Here is a 27647-nt window from a genome sequence, read left to right as displayed (position 1 = left end):
AAATATGATCATTTCCCTCGCAGTGGCTTATAGGATTGTCTTCTTGGAAGAGTGCAGTGAGTTTTTTTCTTGCTCTAGCCACTATTGGCATAAGCTCTGTGCATTTTTTGGTTCCTAATATATTTCTCACCCTTTCGATGAAAAAGCAGCATGGGGTCAGGATGGCCGAGTGGTCTAAGGCGCTGCGTTAAGGCCGCAGTCTCTCCTGGAGGCCTTAGTTCGAATCCCACTTCTGACAAAACTTGAATTCCATTTTCTCTCTCAGTTCCTTTAGAATCTCAGCTAAAAATTGGCAATGTAAATAATATCTGAATAAGTACCAAACTTCAGTTTCAACTGCAAATGCATTTGCCCTATTCTATCTTTAACGTTAATGTAATATTCTTCTAGCACTCGTGGTGTTTTATTTTTGTTTTGTGGGGTACTTTAAAAATCTTTTTTATGAAAGAAATGGGTTACATTAAGTCTTGTGATGTTTTAGGTTTCCAATAAGGAGGTTTTAAATGTTATGTCACGTCATTTTCAGATGCTTGATTCAAGAGCTGTTTCCACTATAGAATGCAGAGCAAGGGCAAAAATACAAGTGATAGAGCGAGTGAGTGAGAAGGAGTGTTGTGGAAGGAGAGAATGAAACAAAGACAGAGTGAGTGAATGGCAGGGAGGCATAGAAGAGGAGTCTAGTAGTGAAGGAGACCTGCTTTTTCCTGCTCTTGACCTCCCACCCATCCCCAAACGACCACAAACATACCTTCTGTGCAAAGTTGGTATGCAGAATTTCACGCCTCAGCAAGTGAGGGTGAGTCCCAGGCCAGGGGCTAAAGAGCAAAAGAGTGCCTGTGCTCAGACTTTCCCTGCTAGGGATAGTTTATCTGGAACAAGGCCTACTCTCTTGTATCCAGCAAGGATCTAGAAATCCTGCATGAATCTGCAAGGCACATTGGCAGCATAAATTTGCATAAACTGCCCCACCTATTGCCTTCCTACTTCCTGTGCTGTAGTTGTTTGTGTAGAGAGAGAGGTCGCAGGCAAGGAAATGTTGTGAGTCGGATACAGGACCCTAAATAGCTGGTGAGAGGTATGTGGTGTTCTAAAAGCATGAAAACTGTATACCTGTGAAATAAAATGCTTTCGTATGTGTTCTTCTGTGTTTATTGTCCTGTGCATAAAGTTGCACCTTGTGTTTGAAGGTTTAAATTATTTCAGGCTTGCATGGAGGTAGACGTTTCTGAGTAACTTTTATTCATTTCTTAAAATCCTATACTGTCAGGATGGCCGAGAGGTCTAAGGCGCTGTGTTTAGGCCACAGTCTCCTTTGGAGGCGTGGGTTCGAATCCCACTTCTGACATGCCTTTTGGAGATTTAATCTCCTTTATCAGGTTAACATCTGATGGAAGTTGCATCTGTTGGTCTTCACTTGGCACGTTATTCCATTCTCCTCTTGTCAAGAGAGATGGGGTTTCTCATATATTTAGGTTCTATAACGTCTTGCTGACAAAGCGCAATCCTTACCAAATGAGCATAGGACCCATGTAAGAGGTCATCTGGAAGAGTCATGCTCTTGTATGCCCTGGCCAGACGGGCCCTGCAAATTTGGAAGAATGCCATTCATCTGGTAGACAACTGGACTCCAGCACACTTACAGCAATTTCCTCAGGGCTTTGATCAGGGGCTGCTTAAATTTGCATACTCCACCCTATGCTGTGACTTTGAGATCCCTTGTTGAAATTGCTTTAGCCAGCCAAGAGGTGGCTATTGTCTCAATTTCAAAGCAGCTTTGAGCCGTTCAAGTGGCTGGTGAATAGCACTTTCTCTTTGTTCGCCTCAAAGTTCTAAAGAGTTCTCCATAGGTCCTGCTCTGTACAGATTGTTCAAAGATCTGTTGGAAGTGCATATAATAGGATAAATAAATTGAGGGCATTCCTTTTCAGTACCTCACCTGCATGGCTGTCTGGCCTCTGGAAGATGCTGGGAAAGCAAGTCAGGATGGCCGAGTGGTCTAAGGCGCTGCGTTCAGGTCGCAGTCTCCTCTGGAGGTGTGGGTTCAAATCCCACTTCTGAAAGTCCTGTGTTTACTATACTTTTTTCTTGAGAAATATGATCATTTCCCTCGCAGTGGCTTATAGGATTGTCTTCTTGGAAGAGTGCAGTGAGTTTTTTTCTTGCTCTAGCCACTATTGGCCTAAGCTCTGTGCATTTTTTGGTTCCTAATATATTTCTCACCCTTTAGATGAGAAAGCAGACTGGGGTCAGGATGGCCGAGTGGTCGAAGGCGCTGCGTTAAGGCTGCAGTCACTCCTGGAGGTGTGGGTTCGAATCCCACTTCTGACAAAACTTGAATTCCATTTTCTCTCTCAGTTCCTTTAGAATCTCAGCTAAAAATTGGCAATGTAAATAATATCTGAATAAGTACCAAACTTCAGTTTCAACTGCAAATGCATTTGCCCTATTATATCTTTAACGTTAATGTAATATTCTACTAGCACTCGTGGTGTTTTATATTTGTTTTGTGGGGTACTTTAAAAATCTTTTTTATGAAAGAAATGGGTTACATTAAGTCTTGTGATGTTTTAGGTTTCCAATAAGGAGGTTTTAAATTTTATGTCACGTCATTTTCAGATGCTTCTTTCAAGAGCTGTTTCCACTATAGAATGCAGAGCAAGGGCAAAAATACAAGTGATAGAGCGAGTGAGTGAGAAGGAGTGTTGTGGAAGTAGAGAATGAAACAAAGACAGAGTGAGTGAATGGCAGGGAGGCATAGAAGAGGAGTCTAGTAGTGAAGGAGACCTGCTTTTCCCTGCTCTTGACCTCCCACCCATCCCCAAACGACCACAAACATACCTTCTGTGCAAAATTGGTATGCAGAATTTCACGCCTCAGCAAGTGAGGGTGAGTCCCAGGCCAGGGGCTAAAGAGCAAAAGAGTGCCTGTGCTCAGACTTTCCCTGCTAGGGATAGTTTATCTGGAACAAGGCCTACTCTCTTGTATCCAGCAAGGATCTAGAAATCCTGCATGAATCTGCAAGGCACATTGGCAGCATAAATTTGCATAAACTGCCCCACCTATTGCCTTCCTACTTCCTGTGCTGTAGTTGTTTGTGTAGAGAGAGAGGTCGCAGGCAAGGAAATGTTGTGAGTCGGATACAGGACCCTAAATAGCTGGTGAGAGGTATGTGGTGTTCTAAAAGCATGAAAACTGTATACCTGTGAAATAAAGTGCTTTCGTATGTGTTCTTCTGTGTTTATTGTCCTGTGCATAAAGTTGCACCTTGTGTTTGAAGGTTTAAATTATTTCAGGCTTGCATGGAGGTAGACGTTTCTGAGTAACTTTTATTCATTTCTTAAAAGCCTATACTGTCAGGATGGCCGAGAGGTCTAAGGCGCTGTGTTTAGACCACAGTCTCCTTTGGAGGCGTGGGTTCGAATCCCACTTCTGACATGCCTTTTGGAGATTTAATCTCCTTTATCAGGTTAACATCTGATGGAAGTTGCATCTGTTGGTCTTCACTTGGCACGTTATTCCGTTCTCCTCTTGTCAAGAGAGATGGGGTTTCTCATATATTTAGGTTCTATAACGTCTTGCTGACAAAGCGCAATCCTTACCAAATGAGCATAGGACCCATGTAAGAGGTCATCTGGAAGAGTCATGCTCTTGTATGCCCTGGCCAGACGGGCCCTGCAAATTTGGAAGAATGCCATTCATCTGGTAGACAACTGGACTCCAGCACACTTACAGCAATTTCCTCAGGGCTTTGATCAGGGGCTGCTTAAATTTGCATACTCCACCCTATGTTGTGACTTTGAGATCCCTTGTTGAAATTGCTTTAGCCAGCCAAGAGGTGGCTATTGTCTCAATTTCAATCAGCTTTGAGCCGTTCAAGTGGCTGGTGAATAGCACTTTCTCTTTGTTCGCCTCAAAGTTCTAAAGAGTTCTCCATAGGTCCTGCTCTGTACAGATTGTTCAAAGATCTGTTGGAAGTGCATATAATAGGATAAATAACTTGAGGGCATTCCTTTTCAGTACCTCACCTGCATGGCTGTCTGGCCTCTGGAAGATGCTGGGAAAGCAAGTCAGGATGGCCGAGTGGTCTAAGGCGCTGCGTTCAGGTCGCAGTCTCCTCTGGAGGTGTGGGTTCAAATCCCACTTCTGACAGTCCTGTGTTTACTCTAATTTTTTTCTTGAGAAATATGATCATTTCCCTCGCAGTGGCTTATAGGATTGTCTTCTTGGAAGAGTGCAGTGAGTTTTTTTCTTGCTCTAGCCACTATTGGCCTAAGCTCTGTGCATTTTTTGGTTCCTAATATATTTCTCACCCTTTAGATGAAAAAGCAGCATGGGATCAGGATGGCCGAGTGGTCTAAGGCGCTGTGTTAAGGCCGCAGTCTCTACTGGAGGCGTGGTTTCGAATCCCACTTCTGACAAAACTTGAATTCCATTTTCTCTCTCAGTTCCTTTAGAATCTCAGCTAAAAATTGGCAATGTAAATAATATCTGAATAAGTACCAAACTTCAGTTTCAACTGCAAATGCATTTGCCCTATTCTATCTTTAACGTTAATGTAATATTCTTCTAGCACTCGTGGTGTTTTATATTTGTTTTGTGGGGTACTTTAAAAATCTTTTTTATGAAAGAAATGGGTTACATTAAGTCTTGTGATGTTTTAGGATTCCAATAAGGAGGTTTTAAATTTTATGTCACGTCATTTTCAGATGCTTCATTCAAGAGATGTTTCCACTATAGAATGCAGAGCAAGGGCAAAAATACAAGTGATAGAGCGAGTGAGCGAGAAGGAGTGTTGTGGAAGGAGAGAATGAAACAAAGACAGAGTGAGTGAACGGCAGGGAGGCATAGAAGAGGAGTCTAGTAGTGAAGGAGACCTGCTTTTCCCTGCTCTTGACCTCCCACCCACCCCCAAACAACCACAAACATACCTTCTGTGCAAAGTTGGTATGCAGAATTTCACGCCTCAGCAACTGAGGGTGAGTCCCAGGCCAGGGGCTAAAGAGCAAAAGAGTGCCTGTGCTCAGACTTTCCCTGCTAGGGATAGTTTATCTGGAACAAGGCCTACTCTCTTGTATCCAGCAAGGATCTAGAAATCCTGCATGAATCTGCAAGGCACATTGGCAGCATAAATTTGCATAAACTGCCCCACCTATTGCCTTCCTACTTCCTGTGCTGTAGTTGTTTGTGTAGAGAGAGAGGTCGCAGGCAAGGAAATGTTGTGAGTCGGATACAGGACCCTAAATAGCTGGTGAGAGGTATGTGGTGTTCTAAAAGCATGAAAACTGTATACCTGTGAAATAAAGTGCTTTCGTATGTGTTCTTCTGTGTTTATTGTCCTGGGCATAAAGTTGCACCTTGTGTTTGAAGGTTTCAATTATTTCAGGCTTGCATGGAGGTAGACGTTTCTGAGTAACTTTTATTCATTTCTTAAAAGCCTATACTGTCAGGATGGCCGAGAGGTCTAAGGCGCTTTGTTTAGGCCACAGTCTCCTTTGGAGGCGTGGGTTCGAATCCCACTTCTGACATGCCTTTTGGAGATTTAATCTCCTTTATCAGGTTAACATCTGATGGAAGTTGCATCTGTTGGTCTTCACCTGGCACGTTATTCCGTTCTCCTCTTGTCAAGAGAGATGGGGTTTCTCATATATTTAGGTTCTATAACGTCTTGCTGACAAAGCGCAATCCTTACCAAATGAGCATAGGACCCATGTAAGAGGTCATCTGGAAGAGTCATGCTCTTGTATGCCCTGGCCAGACGGGCCCTGCAAATTTGGAAGAATGCCATGCATCTGGTAGACAACTGGACTCCAGCACACTTACAGCAATTTCCTTAGGGCTTTGATCAGGGGCTGCTTAAATTTGCATACTCCACCCTATGTTGTAACTTTGAGATCCTTTGTTGAAATTGGTTTAGCCAGCCAAGAGGTGGCTATTGTCTCAATTTCAAAGCAGCTTTGAGCCGTTCAAGTGGCTGGTGAATAGCACTTTCTCTTTGTTTGCCTCAAAGTTCTAAAGAGTTCTCCATAGGTCCTGCTCTGTACAGATTGTTCAAAGATCTGTTGGAAGTGCATATAATAGGATACATAAATTGAGGGCATTCCTTTTCAGTACCTCACCTGCATGGCTGTTTGGCCTCTGGTAGATGCTGGGAAAGAAAGTCAGGATGGCCGAGTGGTCTAAGGTGCTGCGTTCAGGTTGCAGTCTCCTCTGGAGGCGTGGGTTCAAATCCCACTTCTGACAGTCCTGTGTTTACTCTACTTTTTTCTTGAGAAATATGATCATTTCCCTCGCAGTGGCTTATAGGATTGTCTTCTTGGAAGAGTGCAGTGAGTTTTTTTTCTTGCTCTAGCCACTATTGGCCTAAGCTCTGTGCATTTTTTGGTTCATAATATCTTTCTCACCCTTTAGATGAAAAAGCAGCATGGGGTCAGGATGGCCGAGTGGTCTAAGGCGCTGCGTTAAGGCCGCAGTCTCTCCTGGAGGCGTGGGTTCGAATCCCACTTCTGACAAAACTTGAATTCCATTTTCTCTCTCAGTTCCTTTAGAATCTCAGCTAAAAATTGGCAATGTAAATAATATCTGAATAAGTACCAAACTTCAGTTTCAACTGCAAATGCAGTTGCCCTATTCTATCTTTAACGTTAATGTAATATTCTTCTAGCACTCGTGGTGTTTTATATTTCTTTAGTGGGGTACTTTAAAAATCTTTTTTATGAAAGAAATGGGTTACATTAAGTCTTGTGATGTTTTAGGTTTCCAATAAGGAGGTTTTAAATTTTATGTCACGTCATTTTCAGATGCTTCATTCAAGAGATGTTTCCACTATAGAATGCAGAGCAAGGGCAAAAATACAAGTGATAGAGCGAGTGAGTGAGAAGGAGTGTTGTGGAAGGAGAGAATGAAACAAAGACAGAGTGAGTGAATGGCAGGGAGGCATAGAAGAGGAGTCTAGTAGTGAAGGAGACCTGCTTTTCCCTGCTCTTGACCTCCCACCCATGCCCAAACAACCACAAACATACCTTCTGTGCAAAGTTGGTATGCAGAATTTCACGCCTCAGCAAGTGAGGGTGAGTCCCAGGCCAGGGGCTAAAGAGCAAAAGAGTGCCTGTGCTCAGACTTTCCCTGCTAGGGATAGTTTATCTGGAACAAGGCCTACTCTCTTGTATCCAGCAAGGATCTAGAAATCCTGCATGAATCTGCAAGGCACATTGGCAGCATAAATTTGCATAAACTGCCCCACCTATTGCCTTCCTACTTCCTGTGCTGTAGTTGTTTGTGTAGAGAGAGAGGTCGCAGGCAAGGAAATGTTGTGAGTCGGGTACAGGACCCTAAATAGCTGGTGAGAGGTGTTAAACGGTAGCGGCAGTTTCAGTCGATAACCTTTCAAGTATTGCCCGGCGGTAATCGCCTCTTATACCATTCGATGTTAAACCAATAAAGAGGCAGGCGCCGGAGACTGGAAGGCAGGAAACAAAGTTTTATTACGTCGGAGCAGAACACATCAGATCAGACAGCAAGGTATCGTCACGAGGTGCTCTAACTGCATCTCTGAGGCCTGGCCTCTTATACACAGGTTTATAACTTTATTGCAGGTTTATCATACATGGCACATTCTTGAGATCACTTTGATGAATGAAAGAACGTCTTCAGAATCCTTGGCTCAGATCCGATCCCACGCATAGCTACAGTAGAAGTTCCCACCCCACCCGCAGTAGGAGATGGCTATCACATAGCAGGATATTCCGCCAATTCCCGGGGGGTGTGTGTGACCGGTCGGGTCTCAGGGGGTGGGGGGCCTTGATCTACTGTAATCCCTTTGATGTGGGGCGTTTTCCTTACAGTAGGGACAATAAACTGCATCCACAGGGCTAGGTGATGGCCTGGGATCGGTTCGGACAATGGGGCGCAGAGGAAGGGGGCTATCAAAGACATGCATGACCATGTATGGGATGTCGGTCAGGCGTGGGATGCGGTTCCATGGCAGGGTCGCGCAGAAGGAGAGGGTTTATGGCCCGTGTATGAGAGAGCGGGGGTGGCCGGTGCGCGGGGGATGCTTGCAGAGCCAGGGGAACGCGCTGGCGATCGACAATGAGCGGGGAGAGAGAGTGGGGTGCCTAAAATGGCGGCCGTGCGTTCGCTGTGCGTGGCGCTGGGGAGAGGCAAGATGGCGCAGATAATGTTCAGTTATAAGCTAAATTTCCACAGTCCTCCCTTTTAACATATCTCGCCAGCTTGCCTGGCCGACATTCACCTTCGTTAACCCTTTAGCTATAATATCGTGAATGTTTTTCATGCATTCCTTAAAAGTACAGAGTTTTTAGGACAGACAGGAGCAATCTGACACATTTGTACATAGTTACATACAGTTGATAAAGCAGGCGAGGAGGTAGTACATACAAAATTGCATCAGCTGTGCCGCATGTCAGGCCCAGGGATAGGAGGAGGGGAGCTTGTTTGAGCACAAACATGATACTGTAAAGTAAAAAAAATGTCTCTGGCAAAACAAGGGATATTTCATACATTACTTAAGGCCCAGACTTCGTGTGGATCAAAAATAGTCAGTATAGTCGTGTGTATGGCTGGTGTTGTATGAATGTCATTATACAAAGTTAGATTTTCTTAACTTCTCAGTGTATAGTCGGAAGTGACTGACGCAGCATCATGAAAACTCGATAGGAAGATAGTTAATATAAAAAGGTGGTTGGGAGAGGAATTCAACTTAACATGAGTTACAGTCATGGGAGGGAGTTCTTCTTTCCAGTGTCCTATTATAGAGAGCCATCACTGGTAAGCTCTTTTTGTTCTTCTTCTTGTGTTGGCACTGTTGAGCACCGGCGGTGGAGCTAAGGTCCAGCTCAAATCCAATTTCTCACGTGGCGGGGTGTGACCATTCGCTGTTCTCTGATCACAGTCCTGTTCCCTAACACAGTTCATCATAGGTGCTTTGAGACGTGGTATCCGCTTTTTGTTCTTCTGTAGTTAAGTCAAATTCAAAATCCATATAAAAGAGAGAGAGAGAGAGAAGGGGTGTGGCGTGCTTCGGGATGCCGGGGGAAGAGGGGGTGGAGTGGGGTCGGATCAAAAAGCGGACCAAGGGGGGCAGAATCTTCCAGCACTGGGCCCATCAATCGGGCCCGACGGGTTGGGACTTCAGGCACGCTGGTCAGCGAGCAGGGGGCCTCGAGATAGCCCTTCGTTCTATCGCTTATCATGCTGATAATGGTGCCTCGTCTCACGCCCTTTTTGCTTCGTTGCTTCCCCCTTGGTCGATGCCATAGATGTTCCATGGTCCGCAGCCAGGCTGTGCGTCACGTCCGACCCCTCTCTTCCGATGGCCGCAGGTTATCTTTGAATGAGTACAAGAAACAAAATCTTAGAGAGTTGGCAGGGAAGACATTTACACACTTCATCCTCTCTCCCAACCACCGAGTAATTGGGGAAATGCTTTTATCGGTTGTTGTATGATTCGTGTTTATTAACTGTTATGTCAGTGTGTGTTACTAGTTTATTAATCATTGCTGTGGTGCAGGTTTCTGTGGGTGTTTCTGTCCATCGTCTGGCTTGCTAGGTGTCGATTCCTGTGCCTTATAATCGTTGCAGGAAGCCTGACATCTGTCAACCTTCTGGTCTATATTAAAAAAATTCGAACCGGCTTCTCCGGTAGAGGCTCGTTCATCTCAACACAAGCTCTGTTAATACACATTTTCCTCCGAGGACTGCTAGGTTTATGAAAGAAAAGTACGAGGTGCTGCTGTCATGGGTTCACAGGTATCTATTTCGGGGAGGGACATAAGCTAAACATTTTTCTTGCTGGAGACAATAGGTAACCCTCATCAGCTTAGGCAATGTACCTTTAGAGAACAAAGTCATCAGTTGTTTTGCTCGAAATACTCTGGGACGGCTAGTACAGAGCTGGGGTGATTCTGGGAGGACGGGTGTTTGGACATTCTAGTTCGGGACAATTGGGCGGGGGAAGTTCTGGGCGGTGGAGATGGTGTCGTTGAGGCTCTAAGAACGCAAACCACTGACATATAGTCCCCGTGATGAGGGCCAAATTGGGAGACATCAGTCGTCTTACCTGTCCTTTCTTTCTCAGCCAATTAAGTTCAACATTTGCAGAAAGGAGAGGTAGTAACGTGGTAAAGTACGGTCGTTTTTGTTTCTGTCAATTTGTTCGAACACCGCCGTGTTTGAGGCCAATTATACACAGACTGAGGAGGTATGTGTCGTGTAATTTATTCAAAAAGAAAGAGGGCAAGGAAGCCTTCAGTGAGGGAGGGAGAGAGAGAGGGAGAGAGAGAGAGAGAGAGAGAGAGAGAGAGAGAGAGAGAGAGAGAGGGGGAGGGAGAGAGAGAGAGAGAGAGAGAGAGAGAGAGAGAGACGTGCGCATCAAGTTGGCTATTTGGCATACGTACGACACAAAACGAGAGAGAGAGAGAGACATGTGTATGATAATAGGCTACTTGGTGCACACACAACATGGCGTAGCATGGGTCAGTTCGATGTAAGAAAACACAAGCGGGGGAAAGACATGAATTCGGTGATCACGTACACACAAATACCGGATAGGGTGTGACAGTACATGCATCAAGCGCAGAAACTTAAGACGGAGACTCAGGGCTACGTTGAGTATGGGGACCTCTCCTTTCCTGTCCTCTTTCCTATGTATGCTGCGTGTTTTCAGTATTTTTGTAGTTTATCTTGGGGAGGGGTGTTGGACCTTTTTCTCCCCTCCCTTTGATCGATGGACGAGCACTTCAATCATACGATGACGCTCTCTTCATGCGACCCAAGCATGAAATGCATACACATTCATACCGCATAATCGTAGCACACACGCACAATCATACCATACAGCTTTTCATGTTCCCAATGGTGGTCTGCACTTTGCGCATTATCCCACAACGTTTGTCTATGTTTTTCCCTATATTGAACATGGTGCGGTCCATGTCCACTCCATTCTTCAGTCGGAACTTCGTTGTGACCTATAGAGAGGGAAAAGAGGGGAGGGGATGTGCAGTATTCAAAGTACCTTAGCGCGCGTAGACACGAAAAAGTTCTACTTACCGCGTACCAGGCTAGTCGCAGGAGTGGGTAGTACCACAGACCTATTATTCTTTTCTTCCGAGACAAAGATGCTCTATTTCATTCATCTCCTAAATTTGGGTTCCCTGGTCGTACATGTATTTCTCAATCGGTCGTATGTTATGGTGCAAGATACCATACCTTGCATTCGGCATACACCTTAAGCTATAGTCGACCATTTTCTAACAACTCTTGGAAAAAGACAGGTGTGACGGGTACAAATTCCGTTAGTCAAAAAGATTCAGGCAAATGGGGTCTGCATTATCTGTTTTCTATTGATTGGGAGTAACAATCATTTATTCAAAAGAAAAACCTTTACCAACCTAGATGATTTGTCATGACACTGATTCCGTAATTCCTTTAAAAAGCCCTTTATTTAAAACAACGTCAGTATACAAAATACGGGCCTACAACCGTTCAGGCCGGCCACGGTGTGAGAGGCGTCTCGGCGCCATTTTGGGGCGAGGTCGGGTGGGTCTAGTGCACAGTCTAAGTCTTTCCACTAACTAGCTGCTGGACCAGAATCTTTTTCGGTAGTTCGAGAACTTTTGTTAGCGTCAGCTTACGTCAGCATGACGTCACCACGATCTCGCAGCGATGCCGTGATCCATCCTCAGGGCGGGACAGCAGGCAGGTCTCGCTGTCGCCGCCTTGAATCAGTCTCTTTCATGGCATCCGGCGGAGGCAAGGTGGTTGTCGCCCGGGGCAAAGAACAATGGCGGCGGCTTGCCCTCACCGGAAGTCCGCGGGAGTCGAGTGCCAATGACTCCCGCAGACTCTGCAAAGCTGAGGGGGCGTTTTGTCAAGGGTGGGGCCCACGCCCAAGCAGACAAGCTTCCGAGTCCAGAACCGTCTCACGGTGGGCTAGGCCTGGATCCGAAGAACCGACCGTCAGAGTCCAAAGGCAGCAGCAGCAGCAGCTCTTCGTTACAGCCACCGGGGTGGGTCCCCCGATCATTCTGCTGCTGGGACCCACCTCTCGAGTCAAACGTTAATGGCAATATTGGTGCAGAAAGGAACCCGCGCCTGGGCGGCTGTCCGGCAGGCAAGACGTAAATGGCTGTCTTGCTGCAGCTGGTCGGTGAGTGCAGGGGCGCCCACTCATCTGGGCGGCGAGTGAAATGGCTGGGTGCAACTCTGCTGGCCGGCGAGTGAAATGGCTGGGTGCAACTCGGCTGGTCGGTGAAAGAGACGGTTGGGGTGCAACTCGGCTGGTCGGTGAAAGAGACGGTTGGGGTGCCCTCATCTGCTGGCGAGCCTCCACCTGGGGAGGTGGGGGAGGTCCGTCCGCGTCGCTTCCCCCCGCCAGGGCACCCTCCGTTATTGAAGGAAGAAGAGAATGGGAAGATCTGCACGACGTGGCAGACCCACCTCGGCGTTGCCAGGGTCTTGGCGCCGCGTGTGGCTTCCGGACTATTCGCACAGTTGTCCGCCACTGATGTCAATGGATTTTTGCATGGCTTTTATAGCCCAAGGCCGACTAAGAGGACCGCCCAAAACAGGCCAATGTTGCAATTTCGAGGGAGGAGAGGCGAGGACGGTGTCACGTGGACGTAAATGCTTTTGGGATGCAGGTCGCAGCAGACTGTCATGTAAATAGTTGTTTAAAACGTGTTTTAACCTGTTCACCTCGTCGGAATGTTGTTATATCTATAAGTTATTAAAATGTTTAATCATACTACTTTGTTGGAGTGTTGTACATATTTGCAATCTAGTTACAGTGTAATCGGAAAATGGCATAGTCCAATTGTGCGTGATCCTAGTCAAGTTCGGTGACGTCGATGGTGGGTATCAACAGGCTTCCGGTTGTGTGGGATTTCGGTCGTTTTTACTGGGCGGGGTGGGTGGTAGGGCAGACATGTTTAGGCAGCGAGAGCGATGGAGCCGGGCTACCTCGTGGCCGTCTTGACCGTGAGCTTGGCTCCTTCCCTTAGTTCCATATATCCCACAAAGGGCTATTTCCTAGCGTTTTTTTAGTTTTGTAGGGTCAAAAAAAAGGATCCTACCAGTGGCCACTGACTCTCGGGGTCCCCCTTTGTATATTTTATGCCATAGCTTGCCATAAACTACGGCGATTAGTTCGTATTTAGTGAACATGTCCTTATTAGGGGTGCCTTCCAGAGGAGCCGGATGGTTCACCTCTAATAAGCGGTCCGGGCAGAACCAACTACCAATCAGTGGGGAGAAGATAGGCATGACGGGTTTCAACGGGGACAAAAGTCAGCACTACCTATCTTTTCACTGCTTGCAAAGACTAGACTGAATATCTCTATTCCTCGTTATTTGTAAGCAGAGAATACCTCCAAAAGAACCAATATCGAACAGCTAGTGTTCGGACAATCAATCAATCAATGGGGAGATAAAGATAGGCACGACGGGTTTCAACGGGGACAAAAGTCTGCGTTACCTACCCGTCACTATTTGCAAAGACTAGACAGAATATTTCTATTCTACGTTATTTGCAAACAGAAAATATCTCAAAGAGCACTATTCTTCAAAACAATCAATGTTCGGACAATCAATCAGTGGGGAGATAAAGATAGGCACGACGGGTTACAACGGGGACAAAAGTCTGCGTTACCTACCCTTCACTATCTGCAGAGGGAGAGAGAGAGAGAGTATTTCTACTCCTCCCCGTTTGTAGACAGCGAATATCTCAAAGAGAACAATCAATAAGCAATACTAGTATTTCAATCAATCAATCAATCGTTTCGCAATTTGTCGTGTTTCACGACCTTACCCGGACCGCGTGGACAGTTTCTCGTCTTCCGCCTCCAGCGCCCGATCGTCCTCTACTCTCCGTATTTGCCGCGGCACTCCTGATGGTTCCCAGTCAGGACCGTAGATCACTCGAGAGAGGTCTGCTCGGAACCAGTGAAGTTCGGATGATCGGCTGCCAGACGAGGGTCTATCGGGCAGGAGCTCTCCTGATCGTTGCAGTCGTTCACTCTGTCGTCGGGACCTCTCCCACTGGATCCACGTGTCGCTGATGGGCCCCACGCTTGGGACGCCAATTGTTAAACGGTAGCGGCAGTTTCAGTCGATAACCTTTCAAGTATTGCCCGGCGGTAATCGCCTCTTATACCATTCGATGTTAAACCAATAAAGAGGCAGGCGCCGGAGACTGGAAGGCAGGAAACAAAGTTTTATTCCGTCGGAGCAGAACACATCAGATCAGACAGCAAGGTATCGTCACGAGGTGCTCTAACCACATCTCTGAGGCCTAGCCTCTTATACACAGGTTTATGACTTTATTGCAGGTTTATTATACATGGCACATTCTTGAGATCACTTTGATGAATGAAAGAATGTCTTCAGAATCCTTGGCTCAGATCCGATCCCACGCACAGCTACAGTAGAAGTTCCCACCCCACCCGCAGTAGGAGATGGCTATCACACAGCAGGATATTCCGTCAATTTCCGGGGGGTGTGTGTGACCGGTCGGGTCTCAGGGGGTGGGGGGCCTTGATCTACTGTAATCCCTTTGATGTGGGGCGTTTTCCTTACAGTAGGGACAATAAACTGCATACGCAGGGCTAGGTGATGGCCTGGGATCGGTTCGGACAATGGGGCGCAGAGGAAGGGGGCTATCAAAGAGATGCATGACCATGTATGGGTTCCATGGCAGGGTCGCGCAGAAGGAGAGGGTTTATGGCCCGTGTATGAGAGAGCGGAGGTGGCCGGCGCGCGGGGGATGCTTGCTGCGCCAGGGGAACGCGCTGGCGATCGACAATGAGCGGGGAGAGAGAGTGGGGTGCCTAAAATGGCGGCCGTGCTTTCGCTGTGCGTGGCGCTGGGGAGAGGCAAGATGGCGCAGATAATGTTCAGTTATAAGCTAAATTTCCACAGAGGTATGTGGTGTTCTAAAAGCATGAAAACTGTATACCTGTGAAATAAAGTGCTTTCGTATGTGTTCTTCTGTGTTTATTGTCCTGTGCATAAAGTTGCACCTTGTGTTTGAAGGTTTAAATTATTTCAGGCTTGCATGGAGGTAGACGTTTCTGAGTAACTTTTATTCATTTCTTTAAAGCCTATACTGTCAGGATGGCCGAGAGGTCTAAGGTGCTGTGTTTAGGCCACAGTCTCCTTTGGAGGCGTGGGTTTGAATCCCACTTCTGACATGCCTTTTGGAGATTTAATCTCCTTTATCAGGTTAACATCTGATGGAAGTTGCATCTGTTGGTCTTCACCTGGCACGTTATTCCGTTCTCCTCTTGTCAAGAGAGATGGGGTTTCTCATATATTTAGGTTCTATAACGTCTTGCTGACAAAGCGCAATCCTTACCAAATGAGCATAGGACCCATGTAAGAGGTCATCTGGAAGAGTCATGCTCTTGTATGCCCTGGCCAGACGGGCCCTGCAAATTTGGAAGAATGCCATGCATCTGGTAGACAACTGGACTCCAGCACACTTACAGCAATTTCCTTAGGGCTTTAATCAGGAGCTGCTTAAATTTGCATACTCCACCCTATGTTGTGACTTTGAGATCCTTTGTTGAAATTGCTTTAGCCAGCCAAGAGGTGGCTATTGTCTCAATTTCAAAGCAGCTTTGAGCCGTTCAAGTGGCTGGTGAATAGCACTTTCTCTTTGTTCGCCTCAAAGTTCTAAAGAGTTCTCCATAGGTCCTGCTCTGTACAGATTGTTCAAAGATCTGTTGGAAGTGCATATAATAGGATAAATAAATTGAGGGCATTCCTTTTCAGTACCTCACCTGCATGGCTGTTTGGCCTCTGGTAGAGACTGGGAAAGCAAGTCTGGATGGCCGAGTGGTCTGAGGCGCTGCGTTCAGGTCGCAGTCTCCTCTGGAGGCGTGGGTTCAAATCCCACTTCTGACAGTCCTGTGTTTACTCTACTTTTTTTCTTGAGAAATATGATCATTTCCCTCGCAGTGGCTTATAGGATTGTCTTCTTGGAAGAGTGCAGTGAGTTTTGTTCTTGCTCTAGCCACTATTGGCCTAAGCTCTGTGCATTTTTTGGTTCCTAATATCTTTCTCACCCTTTAGATGAAAAAGCAGCATGGGGTCAGGATGGCCGAGTGGTCTAAGGCGCTGTGTTAAGGCCGCAGTCTCTCCTGGAGGCGTGGGTTCGAATCCCACTTCTGACAAAACTTGAATTCCATTTTCTCTCTCAGTTCCTTTAGAATCTCAGCTAAAAATTGGCAATGTAAATAATATCTGAATAAGTACCAAACTTCAGTTTCAACTGCAAATGCATTTGCCCTATTCTATCTTTAACGTTAATGTAATATTCTTCTAGCACTCGTGGTGTTTTATATTTGTTTTGTGGGGTACTTTAAAAATCTTTTTTATGAAAGAAATGGGTTACATTAAGTCTTGTGATGTTTTAGGTTTCCAATAAGGAGGTTTTAAATTTTATGTCACGTCATTTTCAGATGCTTCATTCAAGAGATGTTTCCACTATAGAATGCAGAGCAAGGGCAAAAATACAAGTGATAGAGCGAGTGAGTGAGAAGGAGTGTTGTGGAAGGAGAGAATGAAACAAAGACAGAGTGAGTGAATGGCAGGGAGGCATAGAAGAGGAGTCTAGTAGTGAAGGAGACCTGCTTTTCCCTGCTCTTGACCTCCCACCCATTCCCAAACAACCACGAACATACCTTCTTTGCAAAGTAGGTATGCAGAATTTCACGCCTCAGCAAGTGAGGGTGAGTCCCAGGCCAGGGGCTAAAGAGCAAAAGAGTGCCTGTGCTCAGACTTTCCCTGCTAGGGATAGTTTATCTGGAACAAGGCCTACTCTCTTGTATCCAGCAAGGATCTAGAAATCCTGCATGAATCTGCAAGGCACATTGGCAGCATAAATTTGCATAAACTGCCCCACCTATTGCCTTCCTACTTCCTGTGCTGTAGTTGTTTGTGTAGAGAGAGAGGTCGCAGGCAAGGAAATGTTGTGAGTCGGATACAGGACCCTAAATAGCTGGTGAGAGGTATGTGGTGTTCTAAAAGCATGAAAACAGTATACCTGTGAAATAAAGTGCTTTCGTATGTGTTCTTCTGTGTTTATTGTCGTGTGCATAAAGTTGCACCTTGTGTTTGAAGGTTTAAATTATTTCAGGCTTGCATTGAGGTAGACGTTTCTGAGTAACTTTTATTCATTTCTTAAAAGCCTATACTGTCAGGATGGCCGAGAGGTCTAAGGCGCTGTGTTTAGGCCACAGTCTCCTTTGGAGGCGTGGGTTCGAATCCCACTTCTGACATGCCTTTTGGAGATTTAATCTCCTTTATCAGGTTAACATCTGATGGAAGTTGCATCTGTTGGTCTTCACCTGGCACGTTATTCCGTTCTCCTCTTATCAAGAGAGATGGGGTTTCTCGTATATTTAGGTTCTATAACGTCTTGCTGACAAAGCGCAATCCTTACCAAATGAGCATAGGACCCATGTAAGAGGTCATCTGGAAGAGTCATGCTCTTGTATGCCCTGGCCAGACGGGCCCTGCAAATTTGGAAGAATGCCATTCATCTGGTAGACAACTGGACTCCAGCACACTTACAGCAATTTCCTCAGGGCTTTGATCAGGGGCTGCTTAAATTTGCATACTCCACCCTATGTTGTGACTTTGAGATCCTTTGTTGAAATTGCTTTAGCCAGCCAAGAGGTGGCTATTGTCTCAATTTCAAAGCAGCTTTGAGCCGTTCAAGTGGCTGGTGAATAGCACTTTCTCTTTGTTCGCCTCAAAGTTCTAAAGAGTTCTCCATAGGTCCTGCTCTGTACAGATTGTTCAAAGATCTGTTGGAAGTGCATATAATAGGATAAATAAATTGAGGGCATTCCTTTTCAGTACCTCACCTGCATGGCTGTCTGGCCTCTGGAAGATGTTGGGAAAGCAAGTCAGGATGGCCGAGTGGTCTAAGGCGCTGCGTTCAGGTCGCAGTCTCCTCTGGAGGCGTGGGTTCAAATCCCACTTCTGACAGTCCTGTGTTTACTCTACTTTTTTTCTTGAGAAATATGATCATTTCCCTCGCAGTGGCTTATAGGATTGTCTTCTTGGAAGAGTGCAGTGAGTTTTGTTCTTGCTCTAGCCACTATTGGCCTAAGCTCTGTGCATTTTTTGGTTCCTAATATCTTTCTCACCCTTTAGATGAAAAAGCAGCATGGGGTCAGGATGGCCGAGTGGTCTAAGGCGCTGCGTTAAGGCCACAGTCTCTCCTGGAGGCGTGGGTTCAAATCCCACTTCTGACAAAACTTGAATTCCATTTTCTCTCTCAGTTCCTTTAGAATCTCAGCTAAAAATTGGCAATGTAAATAATATCTGAATAAGTACCAAACTTCAGTTTCAACTGCAAATGCATTTGCCCTATTCTATCTTTAACGTTAATGTAATATTCTTCTAGCACTCGTGGTGTTTTATATTTGTTTTGTGGGGTACTTTAAAAATCTTTTTATGAAAGAAATGGGTTACATTAAGTCTTGTGATGTTTTAGGTTTCCAATCAGGAGGTTTTAAATTTTATGTCACGTCATTTTCAGATGCTTCATTCAAGAGATGTTTCCACTATAGAATGCAGAGCAAGGGCAAAAATACAAGTGATAGAGCGAGTGAGTGAGAAGGAGTGTTGTGGAAGGAGAGAATGAAACAAAGACAGAGTGAGTGAATGGCAGGGAGGCATAGAAGAGGAGTCTAGTAGTGAAGGAGACCTGCTTTTCCCTGCTCTTGACCTCCCACCCATCCCCAAACAACCACAAACATACCTGCTGTGCAAAGTTGGTATGCAGAATTTCACGCCTCAGCAAGTGAGGGTGAGTCCCAGGCCAGGGGCTAAAGAGCAAAAGAGTGCCTGTGCTCAGACTTTCCCTGCTAGGGATAGTTTATCTGGAACAAGGCCTACTCTCTTGTATCCAGCAAGGATCTAGAAATCCTGCATGAATCTGCAAGGCACATTGGCAGCATAAATTTGCATAAACTGCCCCACCTATTGCCTTCCTACTTCCTGTGCTGTAGTTGTTTGTGTAGAGAGAGAGGTCGCAGGCAAGGAAATGTTGTGAGTCGGATACAGGACCCTAAATAGCTGGTGAGAGGTATGTGGTGTTCTAAAAGCATGAAAACAGTATACCTGTGAAATAAAGTGCTTTCGTATGTGTTCTTCTGTGTTTATTGTCGTGTGCATAAAGTTGCACCTTGTGTTTGAAGGTTTAAATTATTTCAGGCTTGCATTGAGGTAGACGTTTCTGAGTAACTTTTATTCATTTCTTAAAAGCCTATACTGTCAGGATGGCCGAGAGGTCTAAGGCGCTGTGTTTAGGCCACAGTCTCCTTTGGAGGCGTGGGTTCGAATCCCACTTCTGACATGCCTTTTGGAGATTTAATCTCCTTTATCAGGATAACATCTGATGGAAGTTGCATCTGTTGGTCTTCACTTGGCACGTTATTCCGTTCTCCTCTTGTCAAGAGAGATGGGGTTTCTCATATATTTAGGTTCTATAACGTCTTGCTGACAAAGCGCAATCCTTACCAAATGAGCATAGGACCCATGTAAGAGGTCATCTGGAAGAGTCATGCTCTTGTATGCCCTGGCCAGACGGGCCCAGCAAATTTGGAAGAATGCCATTCATCTGGTAGACAACTGGACTCCAGCACACTTACAGCAATTTCCTCAGGGCTTTGATCAGGGGCTGCTTAAATTTGCATACTCCACCCTATGTTGTGACTTTGAGATCCCTTGTTGAAATTGCTTTAGCCAGCCAAGAGGTGGCTATTGTCTCAATTTCAAAGCAGCTTTGAGCCGTTCAAGTGGCTGGTGAATAGCACTTTCTCTTTGTTCGCCTCAAAGTTCTAAAGAGTTCTCCATAGGTCCTGCTCTGTACAGATTGTTCAAAGATCTGTTGGAAGTGCATATAATAGGATAAATAAATTGAGGGCATTCCTTTTCAGTACCCCACCTGCATGGCTGTCTGGCCTCTGGAAGATGCTGGGAAAGCAAGTCAGGATGGCCGAGTGGTCTAAGGCGCTGCGTTCAGGTCGCAGTCTCCTCTGGAGGCGTGGGTTCAAATCCCACTTCTGACAGTCCTGTGTTTACTCTAATTTTTTTCTTGAGAAATATGATCATTTCCCTCGCAGTGGCTTATAGGATTGTCTTCTTGGAAGAGTGCAGTGAGTTTTTTTCTTGCTCTAGCCACTATTGGCCTAAGCTCTGTGCATTTTTTGGTTCCTAATATCTTTCTCACCCTTTAGATGAAAAAGCAGCATGGGGTCAGGATGGCCGAGTGGTCTAAGGTGCTGCGTTAAGGCCGCAGTCTCTCCTGGAGGCGTGGGTTCGAATCCCACTTCTGACAAAACTTGAATTCCATTTTCTCTCTCAGTTCATTTAGAATCTCAGCTAAAAATTGGCAATGTAAATAATATCTGAATAAGTACCAAACTTCAGTTTCAACTGCAAATGCATTTGCCCTATTCTATCTTTAACGTTAATGTAATATTCTTCTAGCACTCGTGGTGTTTTATATTTCTTTTGTGGGGTACTTTAAAAATCTTTTTTATGAAAGAAATGGGTTACATTAAGTCTTGTGATGTTTTAGGTTTCCAATAAGGAGGTTTTAAATTTTATGTCACATCATTTTCAGATGCTTCATTAAAGAGATGTTTCCACTATAGAATGCAGAGCAAGGGCAAAAATACAAGTGATAGAGCGAGTGAGTGAGAAGGAGTGTTGTGGAAGGAGAGAATGAAACAAAGACAGAGTGAGTGAACGGCAGGGAGGCATAGAAGAGTAGTCTAGTAGTGAAGAAGACCTGCTTTTCCCTGCTCCTGACCTCCCACCCATCCCCAAACAACCACAAACATACCTTCTGTGCAAAGTTGGTATGCAGAATTTCACGCCTCAGCAAGTGAGGGTGAGTCCCAGGCCAGGGGCTAAAGAGCAAAAGAGTGCCTGTGCTCAGACTTTCCCTGCTAGGGATAGTTTATCTGGAACAAGGCCTACTCTCTTGTATCCATCAAGGATCTAGAAATCCTGCATGAATCTGCAAGGCACATTGGCAGCATAAATTTGCATAAACTGCCCCACCTATTGCCTTCCTACTTCCTGTGCTGTAGTTGTTTGTGTAGAGAGAGAGGTCGCAGGCAAGGAAATGTTGTGAGTCGGATACAGGACCCTAAATAGCTGGTGAGAGGTATGTGGTGTTCTAAAAGCATGAAAACTGTATACCTGTGAAATAAAGTGCTTTCGTATGTGTTCTTCTGTGTTTATTGTCCTGTGCATAAAGTTGCACCTTGTGTTTGAAGGTTTAAATTATTTCAGGCTTGCATGGAGGTAGACGTTTCTGAGTAACTTTTATTCATTTCTTAAAAGCCTATACTGTCAGGATGGCCGAGAGGTCTAAGGCGCTGTGTTTAGGCCACAGTCTCCTTTGGAGGCGTGGGTACGAATCCCACTTCTGACATGCCTTTTGGAGATTTAATCTCCTTTATCAGGTTAACATCTGATGGAAGTTGCATCTGTTGGTCTTCACTTGGCACGTTATTCCGTTCTCCTCTTGTCAAGAGAGATGGGGTTTCTCATATATTTAGGTTCTATAACGTCTTGCTGACAAAGCGCAATCCTTACCAAATGAGCATAGGACCCATGTAAGAGGTCATCTGGAAGAGTCATGCTCTTGTATGCCCTGGCCAGACGGGCCCTGCAAATTTGGAAGAATGCCATTCATCTGGTAGACAACTGGACTCCAGCACACTTACAGCAATTTCCTCAGGGCTTTGATCAGGGGCTGCTTAAATTTGCATACTCCACCCTATGTTGTGACTTTGAGATCCCTTGTTGAAATTGCTTTAGCCAGCCAAGAGGTGGCTATTGTCTCAATTTCAAAGCAGCTTTGAGCCGTTCAATTGGCTGGTGAATAGCACTTTCTCTTTGTTCGCCTCAAAGTTCTAAAGAGTTCTCCATAGGTCCTGCTCTGTACAGATTGTTCAAAGATCTGTTGGAAGTGCATATAATAGGATAAATAAATTGAGGGCATTCCTTTTCAGTACCTCACCTGCATGGCTGTCTGGCCTCTGGAAGATGCTGGGAAAGCAAGTCAGGATTGCCGAGTGGTCTAAGGCGCTGCGTTCAGGTCGCAGTCTCCTCTGGAGGTGTGGGTTCAAATCCCACTTCTGACAGTTCTGTGTTTACTCTAATTTTTTTCTTGAGAAATATGATCATTTCCCTCGCAGTGGCTTATAGGATTGTCTTCTTGGAAGAGTGCAGTGAGTTTTTTTCTTGCTCTAGCCACTATTGGCCTAAGCTCTGTGCATTTTTTGGTTCCTAATATCTTTCTCACCCTTTAGATGAAAAAGCAGCATGGGGTCAGGATGGCCGAGTGGTCTAAGGCACTGCGTTAAGGCCGCAGTCTTTCCTGGAGGCGTTGGTTCGAATCCCACTTCTGACAAAACTTGAATTCCATTTTCTCTCTCAGTTCCTTTAGAATCTCAGCTAAAAATTGGCAATGTAAATAATATCTGAATAAATACCAAATTTCAGTTTCAACTGCAAATGCATTTGCCCTATTCTATCTTTAACGTTAATGTAATATTCTTCTAGCACTCGTGGTGTTTTATATTTCTTTTGTGGGGTACTTTAAAAATCTTTTTTATGAAAGAAAGGGGTTACATTAAGTCTTGTGATGTTTTAGGTTTCCAATAAGGAGGTTTTAAATTTTATGTCACATCATTTTCAGATGCTTCATTCAAGAGATGTTTCCACTATAGAATGCAGAGCAAGGGCAAAAATACAAGTGATAGAGCGAGTGAGTGAGAAGGAGTGTTGTGGAAGGAGAGAATGAAACAAAGACAGAGTGAGTGAATGGCAGGGAGGCATAGAAGAGGAGTCTAGTAGTGAAGGAGACCTGCTTTTCACTGCTCTTGACCTCCCACCCATCCCCAAACAACCACAAACATACCTTCTGTGCAAAGTTGGTATGCAGAATTTCACGCCTCAGCAAGTGAGGGTGAGTCCCAGGCCAGGGGCTAAAGAGCAAAAGAGTGCCTGTGCTCAGACTTTCCCTGCTAGGGATAGTTTATCTGGAACAAGGCCTACTCTCTTGTATCCAGCAAGGATCTAGAAATCCTGCATGAATCTGCAAGGCACATTGGCAGCATAAATTTGCATAAACTGCCCCACCTATTGCCTTCCTACTTCCTGTGCTGTAGTTGTTTGTGTAGAGAGAGAGGTCGCAGGCAAGGAAATGTTGTGAGTCGGATACAGGACCCTAAATAGCTGGTGAGAGGTATGTGGTGTTCTAAAAGCATGAAAACTGTATACCTGTGAAATAAAGTGCTTTCGTATGTGTTCTTCTGTGTTTATTGTCCTGTGCATAAAGTTGCACCTTGTGTTTGAATGTTTAAATTATTTCAGGCGTGCATGGAGGTAGACGTTTCTGAGTAACGTTTATTCATTTCTTAAAAGCCTATACTGTCAGGATGGCCGAGAGGTCTAAGGTGCTGTGTTTAGGCCACAGTCTCCTTTGGAGGCGTGGGTTCGAATTCCACTTCTGACATTCCTTTTGGAGATTTAATCTCCTTTATCAGGTTAACATCTGATGGAAGTTGCATCTGTTGGTCTTCACTCTGGCACGTTATTCCGTTCTCCTCTTGTCAAGAGAGATGGGGTTTCTCATATATTTAGGTTCTATAACGTCTTGCTGACAAAGCGCAATCCTTACCAAATGAGCATAGGACCCATGTAAGAGGTCATCTGGAAGAGTCATGCTCTTGTATGCCCTGGCCAGACGGGCCCTGCAAATTTGGAAGAATGCCATGCATCTGGTAGACAACTGGACTCCAGCACACTTACAGCAATTTCCTTAGGGCTTTGATCAGGGGCTGCTTAAATTTGCATACTCCACCCTATGTTGTGACTTTGAGATCCCTTGTTGAAATTGCTTTAGCCAGCCAAGAGGTGGCTATTGTCTCAATTTCAAAGCAGCTTTGAGCCGTTCAAGTGGCTGGTGAATAGCACTTTCTCTTTGTTCGCCTCAAAGTTCTAAAGAGTTCTCCATAGGTCCTGCTCTGTACAGATTGTTCAAAGATCTGTTGGAAGTGCATATAATAGGATAAATAAATTGAGGGCATTCCTTTTCAGTACCTCACCTGCATGGCTGTCTGGCCTCTGGAAGATGCTGGGAAAGCAAGTCAGGATGGCCTAGTGGTCTAAGGCGCTGCGTTCAGGTCGCAGTCTCCTCTGGAGACGTGGGTTCAAATCCCACTTCTGACAGTCCTGTGTTTACTCTAATTATTTTCTTGAGAAATATGATCATTTCCCTCGCAGTGGCTTATAGGATTGTCTTCTTGGAAGAGTGCAGTGAGTTTTTTTCTTGCTCTAGCCACTATTGCCCTCAGCTCTGTGCATTTTTTGGTTCCTAATATCTTTCTCACCCTTTAGATGAAAAAGCAGCATGGGGTCAGGATGGCCGAGTGGTCTAAGGCGCTGCGTTAAGGCCGCAGTCTCTCCTGGAGGCGTGGGTTCGAATCCCACTTCTGACAAAACTTGAATTCCATTTTCTCTCTCAGTTCCTTTAGAATCTCAGCTAAAAATTGGCAATGTAAATAATATCTGAATAAGTACCAAACTTCAGTTTCAACTGCAAATGCATTTGCCCTATTCTATCTTTACCGTTAATGTAATATTCTTCTAGCACTCGTGGTGTTTTATATTTGTTTTGTGGGGTACTTTAAAAATCTTTTTTATGACAGAAATGGTTTACATTAAGTCTTGTGATGTTTTAGGTTTCCAATAAGGAGGTTTTAAATTTTATGTCACGTCATTTTCAGATGCTTCATTCAAGAGATGTTTCCACTATAGAATGCAGAGCAAGGGCAAAAATACAAGTGATAGAGCGAGTGAGTGAGAAGGAGTGTTGTGGAAGGAGAGAATGAAACAAAGACAGAGTGAGTGAATGGCAGGGAGGCATAGAAGAGGAGTCTAGTAGTGAAGGAGACCTGCTTTTCCCTGCTCTTGACCTCCCACCCATCCCCCAAACAACCACAAACATACCTTCTGTGCAAAGTTGGTATGCAGAATTTCACGCCTCAGCAAGTGAGGGTGAGTCCCAGGCCAGGGGCTAAAGAGCAAAAGAGTGCCGGTGCTCAGACTTTCCCTGCTAGGGATAGTTTATCTGGAACAAGGCCTACTCTCTTGTATCCAGCAAGGATCTAGAAATCCTGCATGAATCTGCAAGGCACATTGGCAGCATAAATTTGCATAAACTGCCCCACCTATTGCCTTCCTACTTCCTGTGCTGTAGTTGTTTGTGTAGAGAGAGAGGTCGCAGGCAAGGAAATGTTGTGAGTCGGATACAGGACCCTAAATAGCTGGTGAGAGGTATGTGGTGTTCTAAAAGCATGAAAACTGTATACCTGTGAAATAAAGTGCTTTCGTATGTGTTCTTCTGTGTTTATTGTCCTGTGCATAAAGTTGCACCTTGTGTTTGAAGGTTTAAATTATTTCAGGCTTGCATTGAGGTAGACGTTTCTGAGTAACTTTTATTCTTTTCTCAAAAGCATATACTGTCAGGATGGCCGAGAGGTCTAAGGCGCTGCGTTTAGGCCACAGTCTCCTTTGGAGGGGTGGGTTCGAATCCCACTTCTGACATGCCTTTTGGAGATTTAATCTCCTTTATCAGGTTAACATCTGATGGAAGTTGCATCTGTTGGTCTTCACTTGGCACGTTATTCCGTTCTCCTCTTGTCAAGAGAGATGGGGTTTCTCATATATTTAGGTTCTATAACGTCTTGCTGACAAAGCGCAATCCTTACCAAATGAGCATAGGACCCATGTAAGAGGTCATCTGGAAGAGTCATGCTCTTGTATGCCCTGGCCAGACGGGCCCTGCAAAATTGGAAGAATGCCATTCATCTGGTAGACAACTGGACTCCAGCACACTTACAGCAATTTCCTCAGGGCTTTGATCAGTGGCTGCTTAAATTTGCATACTCCACCCTTTGTTGTGACTTTGAGATCCCTTGTTGAAATTGCTTTAGCCAGCCAAGAGGTGGCTATTGTCTCAATTTCAAAGCAGCTTTGAGCCGTTCAAGTGGCTGGTGAATAGCACTTTCTCTTTGTTCGCCTCAAAGTTCTAAAGAGTTCTCCATAGGTCCTGCTCTGTACAGATTGTTCAAAGATCTGTTGGAAGTGCATATAATAGGATAAATAAATTGAGGGCATTCCTTTTCAGTACCTCACCTGCATGGCTGTCTGGCCTCTGGAATATGCTGGGAAAGCAAGTCAGGATGGCCGAGTGGTCTAAGGCGCTGCGTTCAGGTCGCAGTCTCCTCTGGAGGCGTGGGTTCAAATCCCATTTCTGACAGTCCTGTGTTTACCCTAATTATTTTCTTGAGAAATATGATCATTTCCCTCGCAGTGCCTTATAGGATTGTCTTCTTGGAAGAGTGCAGTGAGTTTTTTTCTTGCTCTAGCCACTATTGCCCTCATCTCTGTGCATTTTTTGGTTCCTAATATCTTTCTCACCCTTTAGATGCAAAAGCAGCATGGGGTCAGGATGGCCGAGTGGTCTAAGGCGCTGCGTTAAGGCCGCAGTCTCTCCTGGAGGCGTGGGTTCGAATCCCACTTCTGACAAAACTTGAATTCAATTTTCTCTCTCAGTTCCTTTAGAATCTCAGCTAAAAATTGGCAATGTAAATAATATCTGAATAAGTACCAAACTTCAGTTTCAACTGCAAATGCATTTGCCCTATTCTATCTTTAACGTTAATGTAATATTCTTCTAGCACTCGTGGTGTTTTATATTTGTTTTGTGGGGTACTTTAAAAATCTTTTTTATGAAAGAAATGGGTTACATTAAGTCTTGTGATGTTTTAGGTTTCCAATAAGGAGGTTTTAAATTTTATGTCACGTCATTTTCAGATGCTTCATTCAAGAGATGTTTCCACTATAGAATGCAGAGCAAGGGCAAAAATACAAGTGATAGAGCGAGTGAGTGAGAAGGAGTGTTGTGGAAGGAGAGAATGAAACAAAGACAGAGTGAGTGAATGGCAGGGAGGCATAGAAGAGGAGTCTAGTAGTGAAGGAGACCTGCTTTTCCCTGCTCTTGACCTCCCACCCATCCCCAAACAACCACAAACATACCTTCTGTGCAAAGTTGGTATGCAGAATTTCACGCCTCAGCAAGTGAGGGTGAGTCCCAGGCCAGGGGCTAAAGAGCAAAAGAGTGCCTGTGCTCAGACTTTCCCTGCTAGGGATAGTTTATCTGGAACAAGGCCTACTCTCTTGTATCCAGCAAGGATCTAGAAATCCTGCATGAATCTGCAAGGCACATTGGTAGCATAAATTTGCATAAACTGCCCCACCTATTGCCTTCCTACTTCCTGTGCTGTAGTTGTTTGTGTAGAGAGAGAGGTCGCAGGCAAGGAAATGTTGTGAGTCGGATACAGGACCCTAAATAGCTGGTGAGAGGTATGTGGTGTTCTAAAAGCATGAAAACTGTATACCTGTGAAATAAAGTGCTTTCGTATGTGTTCTTCTGTGTTTATTGTCCTGTGCATAAAGTTGCACCTTGTGTTTGAAGGTTTAAATTATTTCAGGCTTGCATGGAGGTAGACGTTTCTGAGTAACTTTTA

The 27647-nt window shown here is 45.1% G+C and overlaps 16 non-coding genes across 16 annotated transcripts; all 16 read left to right on the top strand.

The window, feature by feature from the left end:
• Window positions 1-1262: 1262 nt before the first annotated feature.
• TRNAL-UAG (transfer RNA leucine (anticodon UAG)) lies at window positions 1263-1345 on the top strand. Its single transcript has one exon. It is a non-coding gene; the product is annotated as a tRNA-Leu (tRNA).
• A 2007-nt stretch (window positions 1346-3352) lies between these two features.
• Window positions 3353-3435, top strand: TRNAL-UAG (transfer RNA leucine (anticodon UAG)). The gene has a single exon. It is a non-coding gene; the product is annotated as a tRNA-Leu (tRNA).
• Window positions 3436-4066: 631 nt separating this feature from the next.
• TRNAL-CAG (transfer RNA leucine (anticodon CAG)) lies at window positions 4067-4149 on the top strand. The gene has a single exon. It is a non-coding gene; the product is annotated as a tRNA-Leu (tRNA).
• Window positions 4150-6426: 2277 nt separating this feature from the next.
• On the top strand, window positions 6427-6509 carry TRNAL-AAG (transfer RNA leucine (anticodon AAG)). The gene has a single exon. It is a non-coding gene; the product is annotated as a tRNA-Leu (tRNA).
• A 9598-nt stretch (window positions 6510-16107) lies between these two features.
• On the top strand, window positions 16108-16190 carry TRNAL-AAG (transfer RNA leucine (anticodon AAG)). The gene has a single exon. It is a non-coding gene; the product is annotated as a tRNA-Leu (tRNA).
• A 1024-nt stretch (window positions 16191-17214) lies between these two features.
• On the top strand, window positions 17215-17297 carry TRNAL-UAG (transfer RNA leucine (anticodon UAG)). The gene has a single exon. It is a non-coding gene; the product is annotated as a tRNA-Leu (tRNA).
• A 632-nt stretch (window positions 17298-17929) lies between these two features.
• On the top strand, window positions 17930-18012 carry TRNAL-CAG (transfer RNA leucine (anticodon CAG)). The gene has a single exon. It is a non-coding gene; the product is annotated as a tRNA-Leu (tRNA).
• A 186-nt stretch (window positions 18013-18198) lies between these two features.
• On the top strand, window positions 18199-18281 carry TRNAL-AAG (transfer RNA leucine (anticodon AAG)). The gene has a single exon. It is a non-coding gene; the product is annotated as a tRNA-Leu (tRNA).
• A 1023-nt stretch (window positions 18282-19304) lies between these two features.
• On the top strand, window positions 19305-19387 carry TRNAL-UAG (transfer RNA leucine (anticodon UAG)). The gene has a single exon. It is a non-coding gene; the product is annotated as a tRNA-Leu (tRNA).
• A 632-nt stretch (window positions 19388-20019) lies between these two features.
• On the top strand, window positions 20020-20102 carry TRNAL-CAG (transfer RNA leucine (anticodon CAG)). Its single transcript has one exon. It is a non-coding gene; the product is annotated as a tRNA-Leu (tRNA).
• A 186-nt stretch (window positions 20103-20288) lies between these two features.
• On the top strand, window positions 20289-20371 carry TRNAL-AAG (transfer RNA leucine (anticodon AAG)). Its single transcript has one exon. It is a non-coding gene; the product is annotated as a tRNA-Leu (tRNA).
• A 3831-nt stretch (window positions 20372-24202) lies between these two features.
• Window positions 24203-24285, top strand: TRNAL-CAG (transfer RNA leucine (anticodon CAG)). The gene has a single exon. It is a non-coding gene; the product is annotated as a tRNA-Leu (tRNA).
• Window positions 24286-24471: 186 nt separating this feature from the next.
• TRNAL-AAG (transfer RNA leucine (anticodon AAG)) lies at window positions 24472-24554 on the top strand. Its single transcript has one exon. It is a non-coding gene; the product is annotated as a tRNA-Leu (tRNA).
• Window positions 24555-25579: 1025 nt separating this feature from the next.
• Window positions 25580-25662, top strand: TRNAL-UAG (transfer RNA leucine (anticodon UAG)). Its single transcript has one exon. It is a non-coding gene; the product is annotated as a tRNA-Leu (tRNA).
• Window positions 25663-26294: 632 nt separating this feature from the next.
• TRNAL-CAG (transfer RNA leucine (anticodon CAG)) lies at window positions 26295-26377 on the top strand. Its single transcript has one exon. It is a non-coding gene; the product is annotated as a tRNA-Leu (tRNA).
• A 186-nt stretch (window positions 26378-26563) lies between these two features.
• TRNAL-AAG (transfer RNA leucine (anticodon AAG)) lies at window positions 26564-26646 on the top strand. The gene has a single exon. It is a non-coding gene; the product is annotated as a tRNA-Leu (tRNA).
• Window positions 26647-27647: the final 1001 nt, after the last annotated feature.

The sequence above is a fragment of the Triturus cristatus genome, chromosome 6 (assembly GCF_964204655.1).
Source record: "Triturus cristatus chromosome 6, aTriCri1.1, whole genome shotgun sequence".
Lineage (NCBI taxonomy): Eukaryota > Metazoa > Chordata > Amphibia > Caudata > Salamandridae > Triturus > Triturus cristatus.
The sequence above is the reverse complement of the archived record's forward strand: the minus strand, read 5'-3'. Positions and strand labels throughout refer to the sequence as shown.